This window comes from Podarcis cretensis (assembly GCF_951804945.1).
Source record: "Podarcis cretensis genome assembly, chromosome: 12".
NCBI classification, from domain to species: Eukaryota; Metazoa; Chordata; class Lepidosauria; order Squamata; family Lacertidae; genus Podarcis; species Podarcis cretensis.
The window spans coordinates 6,701,132-6,717,078 of NC_137181.1; the positions used below are offsets into that span (position 1 = coordinate 6,701,132).

Genomic DNA, 15,947 nt, shown 5'->3' on the forward strand with positions numbered 1-15,947 from the left:
AGTGCTCACTGGAAGGACAGATCCTGAAGCTGAGGCTCCAATACTTTGGCCACCTGATGAGAAGAGAGGACTCCCTGGAAAAGACCCTGATGTTGGGAAAGATGGAGGGCACAAGGAGAAGGGGGCAACAGAGGATGAGATGGTTGGACAGTGTTCTCAAAGCTACCAGCATGAGTTTGACCAGACTGCGGGAGGCAGTGGAAGACAGGAGTGCCTGGCGTGCTCTGGTCCATGGGGTCATAAAGAGTTGGACACGACTAAACGACTAAACAACAACAACACCCATGAGAGAGGCTGTAAAACATCCCCATAAACGAATCAGAATGAATACTCAACTAAAACCAAACATAGTCTAACCTCCATGTAAGCTTTTTGAAAGCAAGTCAGGATGAATGCTGAATGAACAGTTGAGCTAGACAAATCCTGGTTGGGGTGTGTGGAAATATATGACTTAGATGGGACATTTGTTGCCTTGTTTTTTGTGGCATGTACATATGCATATGTGGGATGCGGGTGGCGCTGTGGGTTAAGCCACAGAGCCTAGGACTTGCTGATCAGAAGGTCGGCGGTTCGAATCCTGCGATGGGGTGAGCTCCCATTGCTCGGTCCCTGCTCCTGCCAACCTAGCATCAAAGTGCAAGTAGATAAATAGGTACCCCTCCAATGGAAAGGTAAACGGCGTTTCTGTGCACTGCTCTGGATCACCAGAAGCTGCTTAGTCATGTTGCTCACATGACCCAGAAGCTGTATGCTGGCTCCCTCGGCCAATAAAGCGAGATGAGCGCCGCAAGGCCTAAGTCGGTCACGACTGGACCTAATGGTCAGTGTACCTTTCCTTTACCTTTACATATGCATCTGCACATATAAATTAGCATAGGCAAAAACGGGCAGATTTGTGGATATGAACCTGTGTCCCAAATCTTGTACCTAGCCATGGTCCTGACCTTCAGCTTAACTACCAATGGCATAGGTCTTAAGAAGATGTAACCACTTCTGTATTATACTTGCACTCATTCCTTGCATTATGTTAAATTGAGCTTTGTTCATAGCCAGGCTTGCTATTCCTCTGACCTCTCCTTACTGTCCTTCCCCTTGTGAACTTCATTTGGGTGTAGTTCTTTTCTAATCCCCCAAAAATATTATTTCCCTTTGCCTTGCATTGTTTCCAAGGGAAGATTCTACTACATTGCTGCTCAGAAAAAAGCTTAGTCTGTTCTGTGTTGTACTTGTGGCAGTGAAGCCCTGGACACTGATTGGCTGAGCTGACATTGTGGAATCGAATGCTCAGTTTCTCCAGGAACCCAGCAGTTTGAAGTCCAAGTTCTGTGAGGAAAGGGAAAGTTGTCAGTTTGGCTGGGATGGAAATCTCACATGGGCAGTTAAGTTGGAGATTGTTTGGAACGTGGGTCAGAGACGGGCAAAGTGTATAGTAGACAACAAGCTGAGAAAAATGAACTGGGAATAAGATTAAAGGGCAGAGGAGACAAGGAATTGAAGCAAGAAGGAGGGATTAATCAGCAAAGGCGCTTCAAAGAAACCTCACAACATTTAAAGCCTTAAAATAGGCTACTATGCTGGCAGGAAACTGCTCTGTCGTTTTTTCTACTTGTTGGAACTTTTGCCTAGCTTTTTATGTGCAATGAATTTGCATTGATTTGTATCCAGATGTCAGTCATGCAAAATGAGGAATCCAGCTGGTGTTGGGAGAGAGGAAAACTTGCACAGTGTTGATACTTAAGAAGAGGTGGATCTGATATCCAAGAGAGAATCTGACCCTGCTTTCTATTCTCAGAGCTGTTGTCCTGCTGGGTGAAGGTTTCCCTTGTTAAACTCTTGCTGACAGCTTAACCTTCCGTATCTAATTAGTGTTTATCTGAGCTTCTGAGCTTCTCCCTGAAATGCATGGTTAGCTGCCTGCCAGACCAAATATTTGGCCAGTGTTTATGACTTCCCTGCTATTTTTTTTGCTCCATACACAAACACTGTACCAGAAATACTATGTTTTTGTGGTCCATATCTAGTTAGTGTAATAAACCTTTGTTCAGGGCTGGAGGGGGGCTGTTTATGTGTTTCCATTGTTTGTGCTTTGGCAAAAGCTTTCCAAAGAATACCTAGACATTTGGATAATGCTTCCAAAACTTTTGACAGCAGAGGAACCCTTTTTATTCTGAATTAAAACTGGACATAGACTTCAAGCTTACGCCAGAGCAGGTTTACTCTAATGAAACTTATTTGCTGCTTCTCTGTATGAATCACTGCTCAGTATGCCTTCTGATTCGAAGGATGCGAGCCCAGAGTGGGGTCTCAGGCAGAAATCCAAAAGGCAGGCTCTTTTGACAGCTGGTAATTGTTAAGTATAATTGTTTGATTGACACCGGAATGGAACATGCCTGTGTGCATCGCTGAAAGGTTTGACACTGGAAATTCCACTGCAGTATAGTAAGCGGTCTCTGAACTCCTAGATGGGTTGATAATTAACTGCTGCTGTATTCTGCTAGCTAACACGTGAGTGTTTAACCTTAGATCAGGTGACAAAGGTAAAGGTAAAGGTAAAGGTACCCCTGCCCGTACGGGCCAGTCTTGACAGACTCTGGGGTTGTGCGCCCATCTCACTTAAGAGGCCAGGGGCCAGCGCTGTCCGGAGACACTTCCGGGTCACGTGGCCAGCGTGACATCGCTGCTCTGGCCAGAGCCAGAGCCAGAGCTGCACACGGAAACGCCGTTTACCTTCCCGCTAGTAAGCGGTCCCTATTTATCTACTTGCACCCGGGGGTGCTTTCGAGCTGCTAGGTTGGCAGGCGCTGGGACCGAATGACGGGAGCGCACCCCGCCGCAGGGATTCGAACCGCCAACCTTTCGATCGGCAAGCCCTAGGCGCTGAGGCTTTTACCCACAGCGCCACCTGCGTCCCGGTGACAAAGGTATTTGGTTGCAAATCTCCATTTTGAAAGGATGCCTTTAGTCATTGTTCGCAAGCTCTGAGGAAGTAAGGATGTCTGATGTAGCTCACTCAAGGAGTGCATAGCCTCAGGCTAATGGGGGCTGTAAAGAGAGAAAGACCTTTGCTTATAAGGTCTGTTCAGAGTATTTCACATTTTCTAAGATGCTGAGCCTATGCCGCACAGCACAAGATGTCTTATGGAATTATTTGGATGTATCTTTGATGTTTTTGCTCTGTTGTGAAGAAAATTCTGCAAGGAAAGTTTTGAATAATGTCTAATGGGTCTGGACCAGGGGTCACCAAACTTTTTCAGCACTGTCCCTCAGACCTTGTGGGGGGCCGGACTATATTTTGAAGAAGAAGAAGAAGAAAAGAATGAATTCCTATGCCCCACAAATAACCCAGAGATGCATTTTAAATAAAAGCACACATTCTACTCATGTAAAAACACGCTAATTCCCAGACCGTCTGCAGACTGGATTTAGAAGGCGATTGGGCCGGATCCTACGCCCGGGCCTTAGTTTGCTTACCCATGGTCTGGACAATGCTCCATCCCCAAAGGAGTCTATTTTTAAGCATCCAGTTGCTTCAAGCTGTGCAGTATCAATTTCTGCAATAGTAATTCCGTTCATTGAATTGCTCCAACTGGACTGAAGGCAGAGCACAATTACCTGTCCTTCACAGGTAACTGGACCACTGAGACCAGCAGGCTCCATTGCAACCCCATATATGTGCGCAACGTTCGCATTCACCTACAAGACACATCCTGTAATAGACTGTCCAAAATGTATGGAGTATAGATCACAATAACATGGAGCTGCTGCACACAAGGCTAGATGTTTCCATGGACCTCCCTTTCTATATATATATATATATATATATATATATATATATATATATAATTTTTATTGCATTTTCAATTTTATTATAATCACAGTTTCCATACATAATTCAGTAAACTCAAACATCACTCTATCTGAGCATCAACCTCCTCCTGCCCCTCTCTGACTTCCGTTCATATTTACTTTATTCTTAGCATTTCCATAACCACTTTTTTTTACCTTCTCTCTTATTTTTATATTTCCCCCCATTAAATGTAAATCAGTTCCTTATATTCCCATTACAAAACATTTCAATTCAAAGCTACAAACGTTTACAATGTTCTTTCATATATAATATAAATTTGCTCCAGTCCTTTTGCTCCAGTTCGTCACAATGATTCTGGATCTCCCCGTCAACTTTGCTAACTCTACGTATTCCACCATCTCTAGTCCGCCATTCTCCCAATGTTGGAAACTCCTGTGATTTCCATTTCTGAGCCAGAAGTATCATTGCGGCTGTTGTGGCATACATAAACAGATTCGCATCTTCTTCTTTTTTTGGAATTTCATCTCCAATTAAACCTAACAAAAACATCTCTGGTTTTTTACTGAAATTATATTAAAAGATCTTTTTAAATTCATACGTGTATACCTGAAGGAGTGTGTCCACCCCCATCGTTCAGCCCGGACACTGAGATCCAGCACCGAGGGCTTTCTGGCAGTTCCCTCATTGCGAGAAGTGATGTTACAGGGAACCAGACAGAGGGCCTTCTCGGTAGTGGCGCCCGTCCTGTGGAACACCCTCCCTTCAGATGTGAAGGAAATAAGTAGCTATCCTATCTTTAAAAGACATCTGAAGGCAGCCCTGTTCAGGAACGCTTTTAATATTTAACACTGTACTGTTTTTAACACTTGATTGGGAGCCACCCAGAGTGGCTGGGGAAACTCAGCCAGATGGGCGGGGTATAAATAAATTATTATTATTATTATTATTATTATTATTATTATTATTATTATTATACCATGGACCTCCCTTTCAGGGGAGCTCGTGCACCAGAGAGTTCCCTTGGATTGTGTTCAAGGAAAGTTGGAATTTTAACCTTTCCAACACAGCATGCCCTATCTGTGGTGTGTCCATTTCTTTTTCATCTTCCTATGTCTGCCTCAAGTTCACAGCAGCTTTGTGCTCCCCCTCACCAAGACGCAGGTGACGCAGGTGGCCCCCTCACCAAGACGCAGGGACGCAGGTGGCGCTGTGGGTTAAAGCCTCAGCGCCTAGGACTTGCCGATCGAAAGGTCGGCGGTTCGAATCCCTGCGGCGGGGTGCGCTCCCGCTGCTCGGTCCCAGCGCCTGCCAACCTAGTAGTTCGAAAGCACCTCCGGGTGCAAGTAGATAAATAGGGACCGCTTACCAGCGGGAAGGTAAACGGCGTTTCCGTGTGCGGCTCTGGCTCTGGCTCTGGCCAGAGCAGCGATGTCACGCTGGCCACGTGACCCGGAAGTGTCTCCGGACAGCGCTGGCCCCTGGCCTCTTAAGTGAGATGGGCGCACAACCCCAGAGTCTGTCAAGACTGGCCCGTACGGGCAGGGGTACCTTTACCTTCACCTTATGTCTGCCTCAAGTTCACAGCAGCTTTGTGCTCCCCCTCACCAAGATATCGGCTGCCAGGAAGAGGTGAGTTCAGGAAACGCAGGAAGTTATTTAAGGAGGAGGGTGCCCATCTCCTAAGCACATGTTTATGCCTGAACAATATCTTGTTTAAAAACCATTTTAGGACTCCACGGTGACAATGATGGCCTTGATAAAGGGCTGTGGCCGCAAACTACAGTCCAGCAGCTGCAGGAGCGAGTCTCCAGCTGGCAGATACAGAGCTACTTTTCCAAGCTTAGAAAATTAATTGGCATTGCAGTGTGAATTTTGCCTGCGTTGCACATTTTTAATGCAAATTTTGTCTCATTTCTGCAAAGCATTTGCCCCCCAAATCATGCATTTTTGTATGTTATTTTCACAAATGCATGCATTTTTTAATGCAAGCTTTACCCCGGTATTTGTGCACTTGGCTGGAGAATACCCTTGCAAAACTCATAAATGGTAAAGGGACCCCTGACCATTAGGTCCAGTCATGGCTGACTCTGGGGTTGCAGCGCTCATCTCGCTTTATTAGCCGAGGGAGCTGACATACAGCTTCTGGGTCATGTGGCCAGCATGACTAAGCTGCTTCTGGCGAACCAGAGCGGCGCACGGAAACTCTGTTTACCTTCCCACCAGAGTGGTACCTATTTATCTACTTGCACTTTGACATGATTTCGAACTGCTAGGTTGGCAGGAGCTGGGACCGAGCAACGGGAGCTCACCCCGTCGCAGGGATTCGAACCACCGACCTTCTGATTGGCAAGCCCTAGGCTCTGTGGTTTAACCCAAAACTCATAGGATGGCTGTATTCTGGTTCTGTACTCTGGTTCTCTATTGCAAATTAGGCAGGTTTGCAAATTAAATTCTCATCCACCCCAAATTGTACATCTCTTTATCAGTACTGCAAGGCAGATGATCTCTCCCAGAGGCTTCTTATCTTCCTATCTAACACTATCACAACCCTTGGTTGAAACAATAAAATCTGCCCTTACTCTCTTCCTAGCTGTCTAGCATGACATCCTCCCGTTGTCTTTCCCCACATAAACATTATTGTCTCTATTCTTTTTTTTTCTTTTTTTTTAAAGTTATTCTCGGTCCTTGAGGCTTCCTCCCTTCTTTGTATTTAATTTCTTGTTTCTAAACTTGCACCAGGCCTGTTTCTCGCTTCCATTCCATTGTTCCCTGGGATGAAACTTCCGTCCCTCTTGAAATTGCAACATGGCAAAACTTCCTGGAGGTTCTCGTAGACTCTTGGTCAGTCTCTCATTTTAGGTTTCAGAGGAAATGTCTAGATCTCTCTTGCCAGCACCAAAGCCTAGTTCTTTCTTAAGATACATAATACATATGCATGCAATTTTACAGTGGCCGCTTAGGCGTCCCCACAAAAAAGAAAGGACAAGAGATTTGTATAACATTTGCATGTACAGAGAGAGAGGATTATAGAAACAATTGCCATAACTTAGGAAGAAACACAATTCATCTCCTCCTCATCATCATTTATTTGTACCCCACCCACTTTGACTGCGTTGCCTAAGCCACTCTTCCAACAGAATATAAAAACATAGTGAAAAGTCAAACATTAAAAACTTCCCTAAACAGGGCTGCCTTCAGATGTCTTCTAAAAGTCAGATAGTTGTTTGTTTCCTTGACATCTGATGGGAGGGCGTTCCACGGGGCGGGCGCCACCACCGAGAAGGCCCTCTGCCTGGTTCCCTGCAACTTCACTTCTCGCAGGGAGGGAACTGCCAGAAGGCCCTCGGAGCTGGGCCTCAGTGTCTGGGCAGAACAATGTGGGTGGAGATGCTCCTTCAGGTATACTGGGCCTAGGCCATTTAGGGCTTGAAAGGTCAGCACCAACACTTTGAATTGTGCTTGGAAACATACTGGGAGTCAATGTAGATCTCTTAGGACCAGTGTTATATGGTCCCAGTGGTTGCTCCCAGTCATTAGTCTAACTGCTGCATTCTGGATTAGTTGTAGATTCTGAGCCACCTTCAAAGGCAGCCTCACAGAGAGCGCATTGCAGTAGTCTAAGTTGGAGATAACCAGAGCATGTACCACTCTGGTGAGACTGTGCACAGGCAGGTAGAATCTCAGCCGTCATATCAGATGGAGCTCTTAGTATAGTAGGGATACTGTGACCAGGTAATTGTTTTGCCTGCTCAGCCTGCTGTTCAGATGCTAACAGCTAATGGGCAACTTCCAGGTCCTCCCTGCCTTTCTGAACCATAGTACGCCAAATTTATTCTTAACATTTTCTGTCTGGCTTGCAATTCATCTCTGGGTCCAGTTCAAGGACTGATAAAAGCACTTGCTACATCTCTCCTTCTCCCATATGCCCCTACCCTTACCTTAGCATCGTCCACAAAAGCTGTTCTCAGTGTGCCCTTTTGGTCTGAAGTTCAGAAAATGGCAGAGGAAGGGCCTTTTCAGTGGTGGCCCCCCTGGATGTAGAATTTCCCCAGGAAAGCTCACTTGGTGCCCACATAGTGGTTTTACCAGAGCTTTTAAGATATTTGGTGAGTGGGGGAGCTAGCTTCTGTTTGCTGGGTTTTAGCCCTTGTATTTGACAGTTGGTTTTCACTACTGTGCTTTTCAAAAATTGCTTTTTATTTTGTGTTTGGTTTTTTATGGTGGTTGGAGTTTTAAAAGTTCATTGCGGGTTTTTTTTATTGCATCTTGGTTTTATTGCTGCATTTTATTGTGCAGTGCCTAGATAACTTTTTTAATGAGGTGCCGTGGCGTAGCGTGGGTTGTCAGCACCCGGGGCAAGGCAAGTAATTTGCGCCCCCTAACCTGTGGATTTGCGCCCCCTAACCCGTGGATTTGCCCTAACCCCAGATGTTGCGCCCGGTGCGGCCGGCCCCCCCTGCACCCCCCACGCTACGCCACTGATGAAGTGTCTTAGAAAGACAAATAATAAATGCCTGCAGATTGTTTTTTTGGCTGCTGTCTTGTGCACTTATCAGGGAGTAAACCCCATTGAACTCTGCTGGGTTTACTTCTGAGTAGATGTGCGGCGGACTGGGCTGTTAGTATCTCAAGAGGGAGGGACTGTAATTCACTGGTAGAGAGTTTGCACTTGTGTACAGAGGTCTCAGGTCTCATCCCTAGCAAACGGCTCAGGAATCAAATTATGGCAAAGACCTCTGTCTGAACAAAATTAAAAAATTCCTTCCAGTAGCACCTTAAAGACCAACTAAGTTAGTTCTTGGTATGAGCTTTCGTGTGCATGCACACTTCTTCAGATACACTGAAACAGAAGCCACCAGACCCTTCTATATAGTGAGAAGGTGGGGAGGGGTATTACTCAGAAGGGTGGTGGGAATGGGTGATTGGCAGATAGCTGTGATGAGCCTGTTGACGACTCTTAACGACTGCAATAGGTCTTACAGGAAAAAGCAAGGGGTGAGAAGGTGAAAAACGGCTTTGTCATATATAATGAGATAAGAATCCAATGTCTTTGTTCAGACCAGGTCTCTCCATGGTTTTAAGTTTGGTAATAAGTTGCAATTCAGCAGCTTCTCTTTCCAGTCTATTTCTGAAATTCCTTTGTAATAGAACAGCTACTTTGAGATCTTGTATAGAATTTTTTTATTTTTTTATTTTTTTATTTTGTTTTGACTATGGCAGACCAACACGGCTACCTATCTGTAACTGGAACCTCTGTCTGAGACCCTGGAGAGCTCCTGCAAGCCAGAGTATGCAGTACTGGGGGCAAATGGGCAGATAGTTGACCTGGTATAAATCAATTTCCTATAACATGGTGACTTCCAGATGTTGGACTCCAATTCCTATCAGTTCTGGTCAGAGGATGATGGCAGTTAATAGACTAACATCTGGGGTTGAAGAAGGCTCCAACCAAGAGTTTGAAAGGCACACTCACACCCCTTTTCTCTAGCTTTAAGGTCTTGGAAATCTCAAATGTTATCCCTGAACACAGGGCAAAGTATTGAATTATTTTCCCGCTAATTGCACAGACTGCTGTGAATGCAGCACATTGCCAATTGATGCATTTAATTTATTTGCAGACTAAGCAAAGTGGGTAATGCCCTCCCCCAAAAAAAAGTGTTATTTACTGAGCTTGGATCCTAGACCAATAGACAGGTAGTGAAATATACTCGGAGTCGAGTGTGAATTTCATGCTCTTTATTCAGCTCATAGTAGCAATGAATGAAACTTTCCCCGTTATTTACACAATGGGCCCCGCAAGATTGGCTAATTCCGGGCTGCTCCTGCAGGCCAATCAGGTTGCTGATTCACTTCCACCTGGAGCTGGATTGGGTGGCTCCTGCGGACCAATCAGACTGCTGCATTCTGGATCCTACTGTTCTAGGTTTCAGCTCAGTGCATAACAGGTAGGATCCTAGAATGCAACAACCTGATTGGCCTGCAGGAGCAGACCAATCAGGCTCCAGGAAGGAAGTAGAGTCAGCCAATCACACGGGACCCATTGTGTAAATAATGTATATAAAGCCTGAGGTTTTTGGGGAGGAAATCAATCACTGTTACTATGAGCTGAAATAAAGAGCATGAAATCACTACTCGACTCTTAGTATATTTCAAAAAGCCTTCCTCCAGTTGCAGAAATGTGGATATTTGGGGGGAAACCCATGCAGAATTTCAGGCATCACAAATTCTTACTTTATGAACTGGCTTTCTGGGTTTCAGGTTGAAGCCACCTTCCCTTTTTTTTATATATAAATAATATTTATTTAAAAAAAATTGAGAAAAAGTAAAAACACCATATCAAACAAGAACAAAACAACGCATCACAATAAAAAAGAAGAGGAAAAAAAAAACACAGCTAATCTTCCCATAACTTGTCTTTCATTTGCTTATTTCCTTGACCTCCTCACACCTCCCTTTTTTCTATTCTAGTTCAGTTAACTATTTCAGCAAATCCTTTCCATCTTTTCCACTTTTTGTTCTGTAATTTATCTTAATATAATTTATCTTAATATAATTTATCTTAATATAATGTAACTTTACTTTACCTCCTTTCCCTCCTTTCCCTCCTTTCACCAATTAACAATCTATTTTTTCCTAAACCCTTATAACATTTCTGCTAAAACCACATAACTTCATTCCAACATCCTTCTAACATTCATTAATTTTACAATGTTTCTGTAGATAGTCTTTAAATTTCTTCCAATCTTCCTCCACCGACTCTTCTCCCTGGTCCAGGTTGAAGCCACCTTCCTGCCCTGGAAGTTGCCAATAGCTTCTCAGTGTTTAAGCGGAGAAATGGCTTTCCTGTTCGTTCCTTGAGGAGTCTAGCCTTTCTTTCCTGCCAGTGACTCCCCTCCAGATCCCAGCCCATGTGCTTCCCAGATGTTTCTCATTAGTCACGCTTTCCCTCCTCCAAATCCGTTACTGATGCCCTAGACTGGCGTTCTTAACTTTCGCCCAATAAGGGGAAAGCAAAACACAGCAATGTTAAACCAGAAGGATTTTAAGGAGAGTTTCAGAGTGGGGTCTTTTTCCCCTTTCCTTCCCCCCCTTTTATAAAATCCCTGCTTAGTCAGCTTTTTCCGGCACAGGACGCATGGATGGACCCAGTGAGAGCAAAGACTGGAATACCTTCCCGTCCACTCCCATGAAACTTTTGTTCGAACGCTTCTCCTTTTCCTCCTGCGAAGGAAAACGTGGCTTTTGCTCTTAGCCGATGCTCCTGGGGTTGTTGGGATTTTTTTTGGGGGGGGGGGGAATAGAGGTGGAGAAGGGGGGTGGCAGCTTCGTTGTCAGAAAGGCGGAGTCCGGCAGGATGTGTTTAAAAGTTCGCTGAAAAGTCTCCTTCTCAAGCTGGCAGGGCGTTAGTTTCACGAGACATTTTCCTGATGGGGATGCATATTCCCCCCTGCCTTCCTGAAGAAACGGTGGTTGTGGAGAAACTTCCTTGGGGAGATCTGGATGGCAAGGGAGCCTTCAGCCATGCCTTTGTGAGTAGCTTATTCCTATCAATTTCTCTCTGTTTTCGTCTCACGGCATGAGAATTGGGGGAAGTATGGAGGAGATACCAAAACAGGGTGGGTGAGAACGTGATATAAAAATGAAATGCTACCAAACTACTGCATTTTAGTTCTCCTGCTTTCTTTTCCACCGCCTCAAAGCCCACTTTTCCTTAATCCTCATCATACAGGAGTTTTCCAGACCCACCAAGTGTCCCTGTTTTCCAGATTTACAGACGCCGTCCCAGTCTCTGATTGTCCTGCGTTTCCTTAGGACGTCCCTATTTTCACCGGAGAAATGTTGGAGGGTGTGGACTTCTCCTGAGCTGCCTATCCCACCTCTCTCCTTCCCTGTTATCTGTAGAACACATTCCTTGCATTATGTGCCGGCCTTTGGAGCTCATGTATCGGTGAGGAAGACGAGAGATCTCAGCTATGGCGTCCAGTCAAAGAAAAGGTCTGTTGCCTTTGAGCGCTCAGGCCACAATGCACAGTTCTTAAGGCAGTTTCCCAAATGTATCGAGCTTCCATCCAGCCACACCCCGCTCCTAAAGTTCCAGGGCAATCCTATTTACTCTTCAGTAAGCCTCCCAGAGTGGTTTGTTGAGCATTCATCCTAATTTATCCGCAGGGAACTCGGATAGCATTGCATCAAAGCAAAGCCTTATCCTACACCTCCCAGTGCATTTCTTATTGTAAAAGGACTTATTTTGGGGGGAAGCGGGTTTCTTGCACAAGACATCTCTCCCCCCAATGCACTTCAACTGCACAACCCGCTTCCCCCCACATCTGCCGGCATGTGATTGAATAGCAACACTCTGGTAGCATCCTCAGTTTAATGGGGCTGCCTAGCGAATACAGTTGGTAGTCTTCTTACAACCCAAGCTCCAACTGCAACGAGTCCTGCATCTCTCTTAAAGTCTGTATTTTGAAGTCTAAAAGGTAGATAGCAGGGTGTTTGTGTTCTTGGGCCTGCGGAAGTACATCCCATAATTTGTTAGTCTTTAATGGGCTACAGCAGGATCCTTAGTTGTTTTAATGCAACAGACTAAAAGCCCAAGGCTTTTTACATATTATTGTTTACAGTGGTACCTCAGGTTAAGTACTTAATTCGTTCCGTAGGTCTGTTCTTAACATGAAATTGTTCTTAACCTGAAGCACCACTTTAGCTAATGGGGCCTCCTCCTGCTGCTGCGCCGCCGGAGCACGATTTCTGTTCTCACCCTGAAGCAAAGTTCTTAACCCGAGGTACTATTTCTGGGTTAGCGGAATCTGTAACCTGAAGCATCTGTAACCCGAGGTACCACTGTACACTGGTTCTTCTGTACTCTCAGGCGATGACATTCCTGCTCCTTCTCTACTGCTTGTACAGCACCATGCAAATGGGACTTAAAATGGGAGGAGGGAGGAACTACACTGTGTTGTAAGTTGCTAATACAGTGGTACCTCGGGTTAAGAACTTAATTCATTCCGGAGGTCTGTTCTTAACCTGAAACTGTTCTTAACCTGAGGTACCACTTTAGCTAATGGGGCCTCCCGCTGCCGCCGTGCGATTTCTATTCTCATCCTGTAGCAAAGTTCTTAACCCGAGGTACTATTTCTGGGTTAGCGGAGTCTGTAACCTGAAGCGTCTGTAACCTGAGGTACCACTGTATGTACATAGCCTTACTTCCACCTGAACGTATGACAACCCTAATATGTTCTTATCACAATTGTCCCTGCACAAACTTTCCCATCCCCAGAGCATAAAATACCTGGACCCACATTTTAGTAATAAATAAATGCGTAAAGCGGGACGCAGGTGGCGCTGTGGGTTAAAGCCTCAGCGCCTAGGACTTGCCGATCGAAAGGTCGGCGGTTCGAATCCCTGCGGCGGGGTGCGCTCCCGCTGCTCGGTCCCAGCGCCTGCCAACCTAGCAGTTCGAAAGCACCTCCGGGTGCAAGTAGATAAATAGGGACCGCTTACCAGCGGGAAGGTAAACGGCGTTTCCGTGTGCGGCTCTGGCTCGCCAGAGCAGCGATGTCACGCTGGCCACGTGACCCGGAAGTGTCTCCGGACAGCGCTGGCCCCTGGCCTCTTGAGTGAGATGGGCGCACAACTCCAGAGTCTGTCAAGACTGGCCCGTACGGGCAGGGGTACCTTTACCTTTACCTAAATGCATAAATAGAATAATCCTGTCTCCCCAGGCCTCACATATGTACCCTGTGAATCAGCACAGCTTACGAAAACAACAGAGTCTTTGAAAACAACATGGCAGCACTCGGCCACCCAGGCAGCGGCGGAGGAAGCTGCTTGGGTGCCTGGGGCGGTGTGCCCAGGGGTGGGGCAAGCCACCCGTAGAGGTGGGGTGAGCCGCCCATAGGGAAAGGGTACACCACAGGGCTTCTGGATTCTGCCTGCCTCCTCCCACTCAGCCACCCTACAGCTGGGGGGGGGGGAGGCAGCGGGCGGACCGTTTGGGCAGCGCAGAGCTTGCTCATGCCCAAGCCACCACGTCACTCCCAGGAGAGATGTGTGGCTCAGGCGTGCTGCAGGCCCCGCGGCATTTTGTCACCCCCTCGGTGGTGACACCCGGGGCGACCCACACCCACCGCAACCCCCCTTTGTCCATCCCTGAACCCAGGCCAATGAAGTCATGCTTTAACAAAAAAATTGAGGGGAGAGATAGAAGGAAGTCAGTCAATGATTATGACTCATGGTTTTTACAATGCATAATTATTTGTTATACAAGGAAGTCTTTATGGCAGTCCTACTTAGAAGCTGAGCTTTTATCAGTCCCATTTTCCAAGCCAGGCCCTCTGACCAAACATAGTTTGGTGGAATCTACACACATATGTAAAAAAACGCGGCAAAAATGCTTTTTTGAAAAATGCATTGAATTTTGCATCGCTCACTGTCTCCATTCGTGTGTCACGTTTGTATATTGTACTTTACAACACATTTGAAATGTTTTATTCGCAGCTGTGTAGCTGAGTCCTTTGTTAACAGTCAGAGGCAGAGCTGTTAACGCAGGCTATCCATTCACATTGGATGTCTTGTGGGAAGTTTAATTGATGCTTCTGCTGCTGGCTGAATAAAGACCGAAGAGGATATAGAAAGAGCCAGGGAGAGTTTCCTTCTAGCAATGAACCATACTGTCTTCCTCAGAAAACTGCTATAATAATAATAATAATAATAATAATAATAATAATAATAATAATAATTTATACCACGCCCATCTGGTTGGGTTTCCCCAGCCACTCTGGGCGGCTTCCAATAAAACAGTAAAATACAATATTATTATCATTATTAGCATTTTAAGATGACTCTTTCACTGAAAAAGTTTTACAAGTACAGTGGTACCTCGGGTTAAGAACTTAATTCGTTCTGGAGGTCCGTTCTTAACCTGAAACTGTTCTTAACCTGAGGTACCACTTTAGCTAATGGCGCCTTGCGCCGCCGCGGTGCAATTTCTGTTCTCATCCTGAAGCAAAGTTCTTAACCCAAGGTACTATTTCTGGGTTAGCAGAGTCTGGAACCTGAAGCATCTGTAACCTGAACCGTCTGTAACCTGAGGTACCACTGTATCAGTGTGAAGACAGTACCTGCCAAAGGTTTACCACGTCAAAGACACAGCATGAAAGGAAAAGGGAATTGAGAGGGAGGAGGAAAAAAGGACGCTCGGGCACGTGGGCTTAAGCTACAAAATTCCCATAATGGCCACCTGGAATGGAACCATTTGGAGAGGAGTTGACAAATGTTGCAGCAACGGATGCCAACAAGAGACAGCATTTGTGCTGGGCTCTGTACCAGGTCAGGGGAATCCATCCCTGAACCTGTCCCAAATCGTGGAGCTTCTCCTGAGGCCTGCTCTGGGCTCTGCCCCCAGCCCACCCACCCCATACTAGAAGCCTGGACTTCAATACTAAGGAATGCTCACAGTCCACGGGCAGGTAGGGTGTCAGCCTGCGTAGCAGATGGAGCTGGTAGACAGCTGCCCTCAACACAGAATTGACCTGTGCCTCCATGGACACCTGTGAGTCCAAAATGACTCCCAGGCTGAGCACCTGGTCCTTTAGGGGCACAAGAAACACAGTTGTTGTTGTTGTTGTTAGCTGATTTTATATACTGCCCCATACCTGGAGGTCTCAGTTGTCCAAAAAAGACAGCTAGCAGCTCTGAAGTTCCTCTGAAGAAGTCACTGCGACTGAGAAAGCCCACAATACAGAAGCCCAAATAGGTTCTGCAGAGGGTAGATAGCTGAAAGACCTCTCGATTGCACATGTTAGACTGTCATTTGGAAAAATGTGTTTGTTCTAAATAAACTTTAAGTAAGGCAAAAAAAAAAAAAAAAAAAGATACTAAGGAACGCTAGGTATCATGGCACACAAACCAGGAATTGCATGATGGGCTTGAGACGTACCTCTGGTTTGGCCTCACTAGGGGACATTAGGCAACCCCCTCCCCCTGTTCTCTTGGCCACAACCGTACAATATAGAACCTCTAATTTTTTTTTCTCTGGGCCACGCTTTTAGAATTAAATTTGTGCTCAAGCCACAGTGAATTCTTTATTGATAATAAAAAAAAGAGTCGACTCCCAGCAGTGCTTGATTTATGACAT

At 45.8% G+C, this 15,947-nt stretch overlaps 1 protein-coding gene and 1 long non-coding RNA gene across 5 annotated transcripts in view; both read left to right on the plus strand.

Moving 5' to 3' along the window:
• LOC307199350 overlaps positions 1-15,947 on the plus strand; it is a 94,238-nt gene that overhangs the window by 68,576 nt on the left and 9,715 nt on the right. The gene's annotated exons all lie outside the window — the stretch shown is intronic.
• GJC2 (gap junction protein gamma 2) overlaps positions 1-15,947 on the plus strand; it is a 71,192-nt gene that overhangs the window by 45,530 nt on the left and 9,715 nt on the right. Inside the window, exon 1 of one of the 4 annotated variants that reach the window (XM_079946979.1) lies at positions 10,758-11,337. The exons of the other annotated variants lie outside the window; for them this stretch is intronic. The gene's annotated coding sequence lies outside the window, so the exon portion shown is untranslated. Of the gene's footprint in view, positions 1-10,757; positions 11,338-15,947 lie in introns of those variants that run through there. 4 annotated transcript variants of the gene reach the window in all.